This window comes from Mesocricetus auratus, unplaced genomic scaffold (assembly GCF_017639785.1).
Source record: "Mesocricetus auratus isolate SY011 unplaced genomic scaffold, BCM_Maur_2.0 Super-Scaffold_100006, whole genome shotgun sequence".
Taxonomy (NCBI): Eukaryota; Metazoa; Chordata; class Mammalia; order Rodentia; family Cricetidae; genus Mesocricetus; species Mesocricetus auratus.
This window is the reverse complement of record NW_024429190.1, coordinates 84,660,212-84,675,302: the sequence shown is the minus strand read 5'-3', so window position 1 is coordinate 84,675,302 and position 15,091 is coordinate 84,660,212. Positions and strand designations below refer to the sequence as shown.

The window sequence follows — 15,091 nt, the reverse complement described above, 5'->3', positions numbered from 1 at the left end:
CAGCAAAGCAGCTAAGCTTTGGCCACAGGGTTCTGGCTTTAGAGTCAAGGAGTTAAGAGCAGGGTTGTGGAGTCTCCCTCTATAGCTAAGAAAAGTCACTGAGGCCAGGAACGTGTCAGCAGCATCCATGCATGGATGCCCAGTGTTTCTATTGCTGTGAAGAGACACCATGACCATGGCAACTCTTATAAAGAAAAGCATTTAATTGAGGCTGTCTTGTAGTTTCAGATGTTTAGTACATTATTGTCTGGTGGGGAACATGGCTGAATGCAGGCAGGAATGGTGCTGGAGAAGAGCTGAGTTTTACATCTTGCAGGCAGCATGAAGTGAACTGCTTCACTGGGTATGGTTTGAGCATATATGAGACCTCAAAGCCCACCCCCAAAGTGACACGCTTCCTCCGATAAGACCACACCTACTCCAGCAACACCATGCTTCCTAATAGTGCCACTCTCTTTGGGGCCAGTTTCTTTCAAACTACCACATCCAGGGAAGCCATTTTGTGAAGCTGTGAAGATGAAAACCTTACTGTCTTTGAAACTTCAAGAAGTTGGATATGCCAGAGTCTGCTGAGAGCTGCTAAGAGGGAGTGGAACCAGCACAAGAAAGGTGAATGTATTGCAGACGAGAAAGCTAAAAGGAGTTGGAGATCTGCAGATCGCTTTGACATACAACATGGAGATGAAGAGGTTGGAGTTTACCCAGCTGGTTTTGTCCTTGTTTTGATTCAGTATTTCATCATTATGCTTCTTGCCCACACTTTTGAAACGGTTGTGTATACTCTGTGCCACTGTGTGTTGGAACTATGTGGTCTTCTCTTTGATTCTGATTTTATAGCAGGTTACACTTAAAGAGATTTCCTTGAGCCTTGAGGAGACTTTGAACTTTGGACTTTGAAACATTGTTGAGGCTTGGATAGACTATGGGGACTTTTGAAGTTGGTCTAAATGCATTTTTACATTGGGGTCTGGGAGTGGGAATGCCGCAGTTTGAGTTAGAATGCCCCTTTCATAGACTCAGATATTTGGATGTTTAGTTACCAGGGAGTGACACTAGTTGAGAAGGATTAGGAGGTGTGTCCTTGTTGGAGGAAGTGTATCACTAGGGGTAGGCTTTGAGGTTTCAAAGGCCAGAACCAGTTCCAGTATCTCTCTTCCTGTTGCCTTCAGATCCAGATGAAGAACTCTCAGCTACTTCTGCAGCACTATACCTGCCTGTGTGCAGCCATGCTCCCTGTCATGATGATAACAGACTAACTTCTGAAACTGTACTCAAGCTCCAGTTAGATGCTTTCTTTCATAAGTGTTAGACTATCTCTTGGTTGGTCATGGTCATACTATTACTTCATAGCCATAGACCAACAACCAAGACAGATACAATGAATGCTTGAAGAGATTATCATGTAAATTTGACTTTTTAACCTATCTGAAAATAGCACAAACTTGTTTCCAATGAAGGATGTGTCTCTGCACTGACAACGGATCAGACACCTGCCTTTCTCTGCCTTCCAGAATGCAGCCAAGACTAAATAAAGGAAATTAGTTAGTGAATGGGCATCAGGTGTCTCAGCAGCGTCTTGGATAAAAACCACCCATGGCAGTAGGTCTGACAGCTCCACCCAGTAACAGAATGTGTGAGGTTTCAGTGATTCCTTGACCTGACAGGAGGAGAGTCAATGCTCTACATGATTGGATGATAGTTATTTATGTGCACTCATCTATTATGCTCTTGTAGAACTCACCGCAGCCAGCAGTTCCCTCACAAGTAGATAACTGATGGTGAGCCTCACAACAGGCTATGAGCTCTGGGGAAGTGACAGCTGGTGAGCAAGCTCATAGCCAGCTTGCAGACTTTCCTGTTAGATATTCATAACTCATCCTTCTTAACAAAAATCAAAACAAAAACAAAGGAAGAAGAAAAGAGACAAGAATGTACATGTTAGTTTGTCTTAACTTGAATAAAACCAATTTTCCAAAAAAGTAATCTGGCTTCCATTTAGAAGCACCATTCAACAGCCTGTAATTGCGTTCATAATAAAGAATAATGAAGGAGACAGAATGGCAGCCCACAGAATGGGAAAAGATCTTTACCAACCCCACATCTGACAGAGGGCTGATTTCCAAAATATACAAAGAACTCAAGGAGCTAGTCACAAGAACACCAAATAATCCAATTAAAAAGTGGGGTACAGAACTAAACACAGAGTTTTCAGTAGAAGAATTTAAAATGGTTAAAAGACACTGAAAAATTGCTCCACATCCGTAATCATCAGGAAAATGCAAAGCAAAACAACTCTGAGATACCCTCGTACTCAAAATGGCTAAAATGAAGAACACCAACAACAGCTTATGCTGGAGAGAATGTGGAGAAAGGGGAACACTCCTCCATTGCTGGTGGGAGTGCAAACTTGTATAGCCACTCCTCCATTGCTGGTGGGAGTGCAAACTTGTATAGCCACTTTGGAAATCAGTATGGTGGTTTCTCAGGAAAATGGAATCAGTCTATCTCAAGATCCAGCAATTCCACTTTTAGGCATATACCCAAAAAATGCACATTCATACAACAAGGACATATGTTCAACTATGTTCATAACAGCGTTATTTGTATAACCAGAACCTGGAAGCAACCTAGATGTCCCAACTGAAGAATGGGTAAAGAAAATGTGGTACACATATACAATGGAGTACTACTCAGTGGGGGGAAAAACAATGAAATCTTGACATTTTCAGGCAAATGGATGGCACTAGAAGAAACCATCCTGAGTGAGGTAACCAAGGCACAGAAAGACAAGCATCGTATATACTCACTCATATCTGGATATTAGACATAGAACAAAGGATTACCAGCCTACAATCCACGCCTCCAAAGAAGCTAGGAAACAAGGAGGACCCTAACGAGAGTCATACATGGCTCCCCCAGAGAAGGAGAAAGGGACAAGATCTCCTGAGCAAATTGGGAACACAGTGAGAGGGGGAGGGAGGTAGAAGAAAGAGGAGAGGAGAGGAGGAGTAGGGAGGAGAACATAGGGGATTAGGAAGATTGAGTCGGGAGAAGAATAGAGGAGAGCAAGAAAAGAGATACCTTAATAGAAGGAGCCATTACAGGTTTAAAGAGAAGTCTGGCACTAGGAAAATGTCCAGAGATCCACAAGGATGAACCCAACTAAGAATTTAAGCAATAGTGGAGGGGCTACTTTAAATGCCCTTCCCCTGTAATGAGATTGATAACTATCTTAAATACCATCCTAGAGCCTTCTATCCAGTAGATAATGGAAGCAGAAGCAGACATTCACAACTAAGCACTGAGCCAATCTCCTGGAATCCAGTTGCAGAAAGGGAGGAGTGATGAGCAAAGGGGTCAAGACCATGCTGGGGAAACCCATGGAAACATCTGACCTGAGCAAGTGGGAGCTCAGGAACCCCAGTCTGACAGCTGGGGAGCCAGAATAGGACTGAACCAAGCCTCCTGAATGTGGGTATCAGTTAGGAGGCCCGGGCAGTCTATGGGATCTCTGACAGTGAAACCAATATTTATCCCTTGTGCACAAATGGACTTTGGGAGCCCATTGCCCATGGAAGGATACTCTCTCAGTCTAGATACACAAGGGAGGGCCTAGGCCCTGCCCCAAATGATGTGACAGACTTTGATGATCCCCCATGGAAGGCCTCACCTTCCCTGGGGAGTAGATGGGGGTGGGATGGGGAAGTTTGTTGGGGGCATGGGAGGATGGGAGGGAACTGTGATTGACATGCAAAATAAGATTGTTTCTAAATTAAATAGATCTACATAATAACAATATTGACCACTTCTGATTAAAATAATAATAATACTTTCCCATATAGCATAGAGCCAGGACCATAAAAAAGAAAAATAAAGGAGGAAACATGTCCTGGAACAGGGTTTCACTATATAGTTTAGGCTGGCATTGAACCTGAAATCCTCCTGCCTCAGCCCCCTGAGATGGTTTCTTACTTGCTTAGTAGCATGATTTTTATTTACCCTCATTTTAAAAGCACACGGTGGATAGAGCTGTTAGAATCCAGTTCAGATGCTGCCCAGGCCACACCCATCAGCTGCCATCTCTCTTCTCTCTCAAAGCAGATTCTGGGTAAGGCCCTGGGCTAACAGGCTCCACACATTCAGGGGCTAGCAGGGGCACCCTCTGTGATAGATGAGCATCAACTCAATGAGCCCCTGGCATCCATTCCTATCCAAATCCTCAAGGTCACACGTTCCTCAAAATGAAGTCATCTCTTCCCTCTGGGAACCACAGAATTCTATTTGCTCTAGGGAAACTTGTCAACTATGTGCCATGAAACCTCTCCTTACTGTGAAACCTCCAACAAAGGACCCCGATTCTGCCATGTGGCTGGCCTCTCCTCAGAACCACTGTAATGCTCTTTCCATGGCATTGACAGGTACTCTAACAGGTACTGTCATTCAAAGGGACAGTCCACATTAGTGTATCTCGTGAACCCTAAACCTAATAACTTGAACAGCTAGCTAAAATGTGTCACAGAAGAGAAAATATGGCTACTGAGTATTATAAATGTGTCCTGCAAGGATGCATATTTTAAAATATATTCACAATATGCTAATGTACAGCACATAGTGCAATAAGCTGCAATCTTATTATGTACAAATAACAAAACCATACATTTATACAAGTGTGTTTAGCATTAGGAAAAGCCTATGGCAGGTTCATGTTTGAACCTCAAAGTTATTGGGGAAATTTCTCTATCTATTCAAAGGTGTTCTGATTCATTTGGTAGACACTGCACTTATGCTCACCCCTTTCACCTGCCACCTGGTCACTAGATATTTCCTTTCCCAGTTTCTCTTGATGTTGTCTAGGCCAAGTGACCGACTTCAGAACAACACAGCGTAAAGAAAACTTGTTGAATTCTACGGGAGCTTTTGTTTCTCAAACAAATGATTTGATATTGGCGCCTCACACACTTTGGGAAGAAGGAAACAGAGATGTGGTGTATTCTGGGGAAGCAGTCTGCTTGCACAATGTTGTGGGGAGGGAAGAAAGCACTTGTCTCCCTGCCTGCTGATAAAGGAGTTTGGGGGAGCCCTTTGAGAGTGCCTTGGGTCTTGGTGAACTTAGCCTAGGAGGCTAAGATCTGCTAAAGCTGCAGGACCAGTCTGCATGAAGCCAGTGGCTCTCTGGCTCTTATCTAACATATATGAAGAAGGAAACTCATGGAACATGAAGAAAAGGCTAGCTCCGCATAGCAGGGGACATCCCTGAAGAAGGGATAGCCTTAAGCGGCTAGTCTGGGGGATTATTTAAAGGACTTATGGCAGAAGTGGGGTGACATGGAGGGTATGAACTGATCAGTTCACTTTGTCCTGACCATGTGGTGTCCAGGAGCCTGCTGGTAATTTCAGTCCAATCCTCAGCGATAGCTCCCACATAAGGGAAAGGGTAACAAGAAGGCAGAACCCTCCTGGCATTCCTGGCCTCCAGCTAGGACATTCTTGGAACTGTGATTTGAGGCCCCTGCCTTCCTAACCAGTTGCTATTTCCTGTTCTCTGCTAGGAGAGTGGGGGACTCAGTGAATAATGACGGTCATTTAGAAGAAACACCATAGTAGGGATTTGGAGGAGATGAGCGAGACAAAAGGATTCAAGTCTAACGATGTCCCCACACAATACGCTTTTTCTTTTTTCCTTGAGTGGAAGATGCCTTGAAGCACAGCAGCTATTTTGTCCCCTAAGAGTGGCGAACTGGCAATTAAAGGCAACAGTCTGAAGACATCATAAAGACAGCAGAGGAACTATGCAGAGACCACACCTAACTTTGCCTGTGTGCCCAGAGGGCCAGCAGACCACAGGTGTCTACGAACCTGACGTAGCTTTCAGCTCCCGCTGTGGAGGCAATGGTTGTGACCATCATTATGTCTATCCCGCCATCTCTGCCTCTGACAGCTCCCTTCTCTGAGGTTCCCTGCAATTTGAGCAGCCTGATAAGGTCCTGCTTCCTGTTGCCTCTTTCTGGCTGTGTTCCTTCTGCCCCCATCCAGCATATCCACGAGTCTCTGGTTTTTGTTCTTGGAAAGTCTTTTTTTTTAATAAGGCATTTTAAAGAAAATAATGACCTGCTTCAGAAGAACATCACATGAAATTCTCTGTCTCTGATTCATGCACAACATCCCTCATGCAAAGCTGGAAGAGATGAAAGCAAAAGAAATTACATTCACTTCAAGAAAATGGGCCCAGGGTGGTAGCACATGTTTATAATTCCAAGAAGATGGAGGAAGAAGATTTGCAGTGAGTTCAAGGACAGAGTGGGCTACATACTGAGTTTAAGGACAGCTTAGGCAACAAAGAGAGATCTTGTCTTTTAAAAACAGACAAAAAGTAAAATGAAAGTTTGAGAGAGAGAGGGTGGGGGAGGGAGCAAAGGAGAGAGGGAGACAGGGAGGGAGTGAGGAAGGAAGGGAGGGAGGGAAGGAGAGAGAGGAGAGAGAGAGAAAGAGAGAGAGAGAGAGGGAGGGAGGGAGAGAGGGAGGGAGGGAGGGAGGGAGGGAGAGAGGGAGAGAGAGAAGGAGAGAGAGAGGGAGAGGGAGGAGGGAGGGAGGGAGGGAAGGAGAGAGAGGAGAGAGAGAGAAAGAGAGAGAGAGAGAGAGGGAGGGAGGGAGAGAGGGAGGGAGGGAGGGAGGGAGGGAGAGAGGGAGAGGGAGGAGGGAGGGAGGGAGGGAAGGAGAGAGAGGAGAGGGAGAGAAAGAGAGAGAGAGAGAGAGAGAGGGAGGGAGGGAGGGAGAGAGAGAGAGATTGGGGTTTCCAAAAGTATAAAATTTGACCCATACTTAGAGTTACAGCTCTGGCCTGATTGGTAGTGCAGCAAACAATGTTATTTTCCACAAAGGCACAGACTACATACGTATCTGCTAATTACCAAGCTGCTTCCAAGCACAGGATGCCAGGGTAGCACTGTCAGGTTAGTTGATTGAGGAGTGTCAATAAGGGAAGGAGATGAGAATGATGGACACAGCTCAACCACAAATGGGTCCAGACTCGCCCTCGACTGACCGAGCCAGAACTCTACTGATTCATAGTTCTCCACATTGAGGGAAATTATTTGATAGCAAACTGAATTAAGGGACCATTTTTCAAATCTTGCTTCTAAGGAACCAGTCTCCAGGGAGCTTAGGCTTCATCACAACAGGGAAATCATCCTGATGACCCTTGTTTCACAGTGACTGACTCTGCTGGCTGTATGCTAGGTAATTTACTTAAAAGACATCATATCCATCACCTTTGAGACAGCGCGACACCAAATCACCGGTGAATTGATTTCAGTAACCCTAGGAAGACTGACTCTGAGGCAAAGCCAGTTTATCTTTCTTTACATTTGTAACTATAGAAAAAATATGAGTACCTGAGCTTGACCCTTGGGACCTACATGTTAGACGAAACTGATTCCTTCAGGTTCTCTGACTCCACCTTTATTAACTCAAAATCCAATTAATGAGGCAGTACCTAAGCCCATCAAACAATCCTGAAATACTTAAAGTTACTTAAGAAGAAAGCAAAGCTGGGCCTGTGGCTCTTTAGTGGAGTCCTTGTCTAGCAAGTGAGTGACTGGGTTAGATCTTCAGCACTGAAAAAAACTACTACATTTAGGATTAAAAAGTAAAGATCAGGGGTTGCAGAGATGGATCAATGGTTAAGAGCACTGACTGTTCTTCCAGAGAACCCTGGTTCAATTCCCAGCATCCACATGGCAGGTCACACCTGTCAGTAACTCCAAGATCTGACGCCCACACACAGACATGCATGTAGGCCCCGACGCCCACACACAGACATGCATGTAGGCCAAACGCCGATGCACACAAAATAAAAATAAATAAATTTAAAGGAAAAAAAAGCCAGGCGATGGTGGCGCATGCCTTTAATTCCAGCACTCAGGAGGCAGAGGCAGGAGGATCTTTGTGAGTTTGAGACCAGCCTGGTCTATAAGAGTTAGTTCCAGGACGCCTCCAAAGCCACAGAGAAACAACTCTGTCTCGAAAAACCAAAAAAAAAAAAAAAAAAAGAAAAGAAAAGAAAAGAAAAAAAAAGATCAACCACGTGACCACGTGAAGCAGGTCAGTCTCTGTTAGTTCATTCAAGGCCAGCCTGGTCGGCAGAGTGAGTTCCAAGACAGTCTGAGATACATAATGAGATCCTGTACTGAAAAAAATAATAATAAAGATCGACACCGGAAAGCACAGAGGTGAACTGTGGACCTCTGCCTGGCTTCATTAAGTGTACTTTCAGCCTAAAGTGTGACAGCGGGATAGTCCACAAGATAAATTCATTTTAAAGTAGGTCATATTAAGGAGATAAGAGCAAGTTGAAAAGGTCATACATTTCCTTTTTATGACCATGACAGGTTGCTTTGCTTTTTTTCTCTTTACTGGAGTACAAATTACAGAGAGGAAAATGCATGGCCCTTTGATGAGTTTTGATCATTTAACTTTGACCATAATCAGAACGGCAAATGCCCTCCGTGCTCATGCACATTTGTGTTTGTCCTTAGTCAACCCTCTTGATTTTCAGCATGGATTCTGTCTTCATATAAAGGATGGAAGTTTCCACCTGTGTCCGCCATCCTTTGCTTAGCATTGTGTTATTCATGTACGCATGCTCTACTGTGTACACCATTACTTTATTTTTATTGGTCAGCATTGGCAGCCAATTAATTGTTCATGTGTTAATGCATTTTTTGGTTAACTTAGTTCTTGGCTATAAACATAGCTGCTGTGAATGATTTACATGTGCTTTTGGGGAACACGTTTTCATTTATTTTAGGTAATGTTTAGAAGTAGAATATTGGATCACAGGGTACCCACCTAGCATTATATTTATAGAAACTTACATTTTCCTAAGTATTGTTTTAGTTCCCCTTCTTTTCCCCCTTTTTATATATGTACATAATGTATTGTGACTACACACATCTGTCCAAGTCAGTGTTCTCTTGGCAACTCTTATAAAAGAAAGTGTTTACCTGGGAATGGCTTACAGTTTCAGAAGATCAGTTATTGTCATAATGGCAGGGAGCATGAAGGCACACGAGTAGATGTGTTGTTGGAGAAGAAGCTGAGGGTTTCACATCTGGATCTGTAGGCAGCAGGAAGAAAGAAACTATGGGCCCAACACCAGCGACACACTTTCTCCAACAAGGCCACACCACCTAATTCCTCTCAAGCAATGCCGGGCCCTGATGACAAGGCACTCAAATCTATGAGACAATGAGGGTCATTCCTACTCAAAAACCACCACAATACCCCTCATCACCCTGTCTTATCCCCACCCCTGATAACTTCTTTCTTTCCAACGAGCCTCTCTCTGGCAGCTTAAATGAGACATTTTCACCCAGGCTCAAGTATTTGAACACTTGGTCCCCAACTGATGATGCCGTTTAGGGAGCTTATGGAGCCTTTGGAAGACAGAGCCTTCCTGTAGCAAGGGTGTCACTGGGGTTAGGCTTTGAGTGTTTCTAACCTCACCCCAATAACTGTTTGCTCAATGTTTCTTGGGTGTGGATACAATGTGGTCAGCTTCCTTCCCTGCCAAGATGGACTCTATACTGTTGGAGCCATAAGACAAAATAAACTTTTTCTTCCTTAAGCTGTTTTTAGTCCTGGTGTTTTACCACAGCATCAGAACAATAACTAATATACACTCTCCTATTTTTATGTCTTTTCTGTGTGCAGATCTTGTGTGAGTTGCCGTGTGTTGGTGATTACAATGATCACATAGTAATCATAGGTGGCTGCATAGGTAGGTTGTAGTCACTTACATCCCTGTCAGAAATTAGTATTGCTGGTATTCTTAATGGCAGCTGCAGGATGAGTCACTATAGATACTAATGTTTCTGAAATAAGAAAACAGACTTAAATATCTTACTGCCCTTCTATCTTGCAGTTTACTCTTGTTACTTTGTAGCAGACTTTGACATTACTCTTTTTATATCAAGCATTTGATCTCTGGTCCAGCAAATGTAAGTTTCTTTGAGAGGTTATGAAGTCCACTGTTACAAAATACATTTTGTTTGTTACTGTGTATACCTCTTCTAATAGTACTGCCGCAATTTATTTACCATTTGCTTGTTTTTTGTATATAGGCATACCGTGTGCATGCAGGAGACTGCAGAAATCAGGAGAGAGCATCACTGGATCCCTGGAGCTGGAGTTACAGTTGGTTGTGGGCACTGGGAACCTAATCTGGTCCTTTGCAAGAGCAGCAAGTGCTCTTAACTGCTGAGCTGACTCTCCAGCTCCTTGTTTGTTTTACCTTCCAAGACAAAACTGACCTGGGATTTGCAATCCTCCTGCCTCAACCTTGTTCAGCAATTCTTATGCTAGTACCTTAACTCAAGGCAAATGTGAAAATAGAAGTTAACATTTACGTGACACAAATACACAGACCATAGGCTTCTGTGTCCAGTTTTTTCTTAGGAGTTAAAATGATGGCAATGTGGTAATAAGACTCTGTTCCTATTGAGATGGCTCTTATGCAATACTAATTTTCTCATAGTCTTCCCTGTAGAAATGGTCACTATGTAGGAAAAGCAGCCCTCTGGCTGACCTCGTGTCACAAATCTTAGCACAGAGCAGAGTCTATGACACCCAATGGTGTGGGGCTTTCTCCCTACCAGCCAGCCATCGGTTCTGCAGTGTGAACCATGTGGGTATCCTCTAAGGCAATAATGAGATCATTTACTTGGTGATAGCTCAGAATTCTAGGACAATTAACAACCACTTAAGATCTTTCTCCCTCTCCAGCCATTGGCCAATTATTTTCTAGGAATCCCACCACAAGGCACTTTATAGGGAAAGGACCTGTCTCCAGCCCCTTGTGCAACCGTAGTGGCTTTTTCTTTTACCTCATCAGACTCTAATTCCATTCAGGGCATCTCCAGAGTCACTGTATCACTATCAAAAAAGAAATGACAAGTAAAGATCTTCCCAAATAAGCTGAATTGGGAACTAAAAGAATAAGCATTTCTATACTTCCTTGCCTTTCCCACATAATGGATAATGATAGATGAGGATATAATTTCAGAGAAGAGCTTTGAGAATCTAGCTGTTTTTTTCTTTAAAAAATATCAGAAAGCATGAAGGGTCTGTGGCAGCAAATAAAACTGACAAAGTCTACTTGCAAATGAGCTGAGGTGCTTCTGCAGTTTCTCAGCAAAGCAAACCATCCCTGAAGCCTGAATTACCTCTGGATTCTTGGCTAGAAGTGAGTCTGGACTATCACTTGCATTAAGGCACTTTGATCTCAAACCCAATGTCTAATCAGTAACCAGTAGAAAAAAAGAGTACATTGCATCCCATGGGCTGATTCTGTTCAAGCCCACAAGGCTGATTAAGTTTGCTCCGGGTAATCCAGGGAATCTTGCCCTGTGCCTCTGGCTCCCTACCTTCCCCTTTTCCTCCAATGGATCACTCCTCCAGTCTGCTCTCACCTCCTGTGTTTGCCTTTCTCCAGGTTATTGCTATGGAGCCCATGCTTGTCCTGAACTAGTGACCCTCCTACCCCAGCATTTTGGGTGGTGGGATCACAGGCATCCACCAACACACCTGCCTATGTTTACCATTTTAATCTTTTCCATTCCTCTTCACATCGTTATTCTTTAGAAAAATAATAAGCAGGTCCACTCCATATACTCTTGGTTGGGAAATAGAGAAAGTTGGTTCATAGTAAAGTACCTCAATGGTGTTTCCCCTATCCTGGGGGAAGCTACGACTTATGAACTCACCAGTGGTGTTGGACCGTGCTTCTAGCCAATCAGTAGATGTGGTATCCATGATGCCTCCGATAACACTGGGAATGAGGCTATCGTCTGTACCTCATCGGTCAATTGCCTACCTCCCTGGCTTCTGTTTCAGGTGTGCTCTCAAGCAGCTTCTCTAACACAGCCTGGTATCTGCAGAGCTCATGGTCCGATAAATAATAGAGGGAGTGAGCCAGGGAAAGGCACCCATCATCAAACGTTCATAGTTCAGAGCAGTTCAGAGCACCATTCCATACAGGCTCTGACCTTAGGAAGTCAGTGGGAATAGTCCTAGGTCTGCCAGACGGCAGGTGCTGTGCCCTCCCTGCATGCGCCAGGGCTTACTTTGGAGCTCTGATGTCCTGGACAGAGTGGCTGTGGGGTTTTAGTTCCGGGGCCTCTGAAACATCCCTCATTGTCAAAGTTTCACCGTCCCTCTCTTGTCTTTGCTCTTTGCTTTTGCTTAGTGTCATTTTGTTGAGACAGTCTTGCTATGGAGCTCAGGGAGGCCTTGAACATGCTAGCAGTCCAAGCTGTCCTCAGGCTCAGGATCCTCCTGTCCTAGGGTAGGAATTACAGTCTGTATATAGGACCTGGCTTCTTTCTTTGCTTAAGAGTCTAATTCCTCAGTCAACCACAGTTTGCTCTTTTCACTCTCTAAAAATGAGTTCCAGAGAACTTAATAGATAACTTAAATCCTTGAAGCCTACCTACTCACTAGAGGTGTGAGCATTTAGGACTTGGTCATCCACTGAACTGTCTAGACTGTACTTCCAGTATTGAGTGTGTTCTCTCTATTCCGTCTACCTGTTTGATTAAGTGCTAAAATCCTACTGAGTAAAACCAAAGGGTTCTTCTCTGCACACACTTTGCCTCAAAAACCTCAGATTCTATCATGGCATCTAAGATGGTTGGTACTCCTTATCAACTTGACAGGATGCCAAACTGTCTAGGAGACCAGTCCCTGAGTATGCCTTCGAGAAATTATGTAACAATTGTGTTAGCCTCTGGACATGCTTGTGAGGGATTATTTGTGTTGGGTTAACTGAGGTGGGAAGACTGCCTTAACCATGGGTGGTGCCATTCCATGGGATGGAGACTGGATAGATGAAAAGGAGAAGGCAAACTGAACACCAGTGCTCTTCATCCCTGGCTTCCTGAAAGTGGATGCAATGTGACAAGCAGCCACTGTGACTTCCTCTCCCTGGTCAGTCGTCTTTTCCTCAAATTGTAAACTGAGATGAACCTTTACTCCCATCCCTTTTATCTGGTGTCTTGTCATGGGAGAGAGTAATAAGAAAGTAACTAATGCTGCATCTCTCATGTGGTTGTCTATGTGACCTGTGTTGTCTATGTGACCTGTGTTGTCTATGTGACTTGTGTTGTCTATGTGACCTGTGTTGTCTATGTGACCTGTGTTGCCTATGTGACCTGTGTTGCCTATGTGATCTGTGTTGTCTATGTGACCTGTGTTGTCTATGTGACTTGTGTTGTCTATGTGACCTGTGTTGTCTATGTGACCTGTGTTGCCTATGTGACCTGTGTTGCCTATGTGACCTGTGTTGCCTATGTGACCTGTGTTGCCTATGTGACCTGTGTTGCCTATGTGACCTGTGTTGTCTATGTGACCTGTGTAGCCTATGTGACCTGTGTTGCCTATGTGACCTGTGTTGTCTATGTGACCTGTGTTGTCTATGTGACCTGTGTAGCCTATGTGACCTGTGTTGCCTATGTGACCTGTCTTATCTATGTGACGTGTGTTGTCTATGTGACCTGTGTTGCCTATGTGACTTGTGTTGTCTATGTGACCTGTGTTGCCTATGTGACCTGTGTTGTCTATGTGACCTGTGCTACCTATGTGACCTGTGTTGCCTATGTGACCTGTGTTGTCTATGTGACCTGTGCTACCTATGTGACCTGTCTTATCTATGTGACCTGTGTTGCCTATGTGACCTGTGTTGTCTATGTGACCTGTGTTGTCTATGTGACTTGTGTTGTCTATGTGACCTGTGTTGCCTATGTGACCTGTGTTGTCTATGTGACCTGTGTGTCTTGAGTCTGGTTGTCAGGCTTCCTCACTGGTAAGGAAACCTTTCTTGTGGTCATCTGAAGTGTCTCTTACCACACATCAAGGCTCATTCCATTTTGACTGTTCTTGCCAAGCTCTCATCAGCCATTGTGAGCCAGTGGGTATGGTTGGCTCTTCGTGGACCATCCAGTGGAAAGAGCTGCGGGGTGCTGCAGAATCTATTTTATGATGGAAAATCCAGATGTGAGTGACGAATCTCACATTTGGAGGAAATGCCTTCACATGACCCAAGTTCCTGCTGTAAAGGGAGACCATTCACACACCAGTCAAGTCATAGCTGCCAAAGGATAAAGACATGCTTTGTCTTCCCTCATCCTCTCAAGCAGGGCCACAGAAAAACTCAGGCAATAGCAGAGCTTTGAATCAAAAAGGGACAGGAAACGAGCTCTATCCGTACCCTAAGTTGCAGTATGCATTCTTTCTCCACTCCTTTTTACAACCATGGGACAGGAGGAGAATGGTACTAATTTAGTTCTCATTAATAATAATGACCTTTATCTTCGAAGAGGCAACTATCCTTTACAACCCTGTTATAGTTTCAAAGGGCATATCACATCTCTTAAGAATTTCTGGTACGTAAACACATATGAGCAAATGTTCCAGCATGTTCCCTTCCTGTGTTCCTTCATGGTTTTATTTCTTCTCTCCTGTTCTTCCTTTCCCCCACCATCTTTCCTCAGTCCGTTCACTTTACATGACATGAAAAGATTGTGAGTGAATTTACCAAATTCAGTTCAATTCAACACATGCTTCTGGGCTCCTCTTCTGTGCAGAGGTAGGTACCCACAAAGTGAACTACACAAACATCAGCCTTTAGTAGCTTAATGTTCCAGAAGGACAAATATAAGTGGACCAATAAGAAATGACTAAGGAATACTTCGCTTGACTCCAGAGTTTCGAGTGGTCTCTCAGAGTCCATTCCTGCTATCCCCTGAAGAGTTACTGAGTTTGCCTGCTCCGAATTAGTAGTGAGCATTTGGTGTCAGGTTCAAATATGAGAGGTGGCTTTCCCTCCTGTTCCACAAAGAGAAAATTGTGCAGGTTTGAGGGGTGTTTTGAGTAGAGCTCAGAGTTCTCCAGACCCTCTCAGGAATGAATCACTCCTTGGCAACACAGACATTTATTTCACCTGTTGTGTAAAGTCTGGCCCTGATAATTTGTTGGTATAGTATAAAGAAGCAGTCACATTGCTTTGTTTGGACTGACATTTGAGAAAAAATAAACC

General features: G+C 44.0%; 1 long non-coding RNA gene across 1 annotated transcript; it reads right to left on the bottom strand.

Moving 5' to 3' along the window:
- Nucleotides 1-6,039: 6,039 nt before the first annotated feature.
- LOC121140714 lies at nt 6,040-11,912 on the bottom strand. Its single transcript, XR_005877635.1, has 4 exons — nt 11,763-11,912; nt 10,884-10,932; nt 9,003-9,115; nt 6,040-6,175 (listed from the first exon to the last, which is right to left on the bottom strand). It is a non-coding gene; the product is annotated as an uncharacterized LOC121140714 (long non-coding RNA).
- Nucleotides 11,913-15,091: the final 3,179 nt, after the last annotated feature.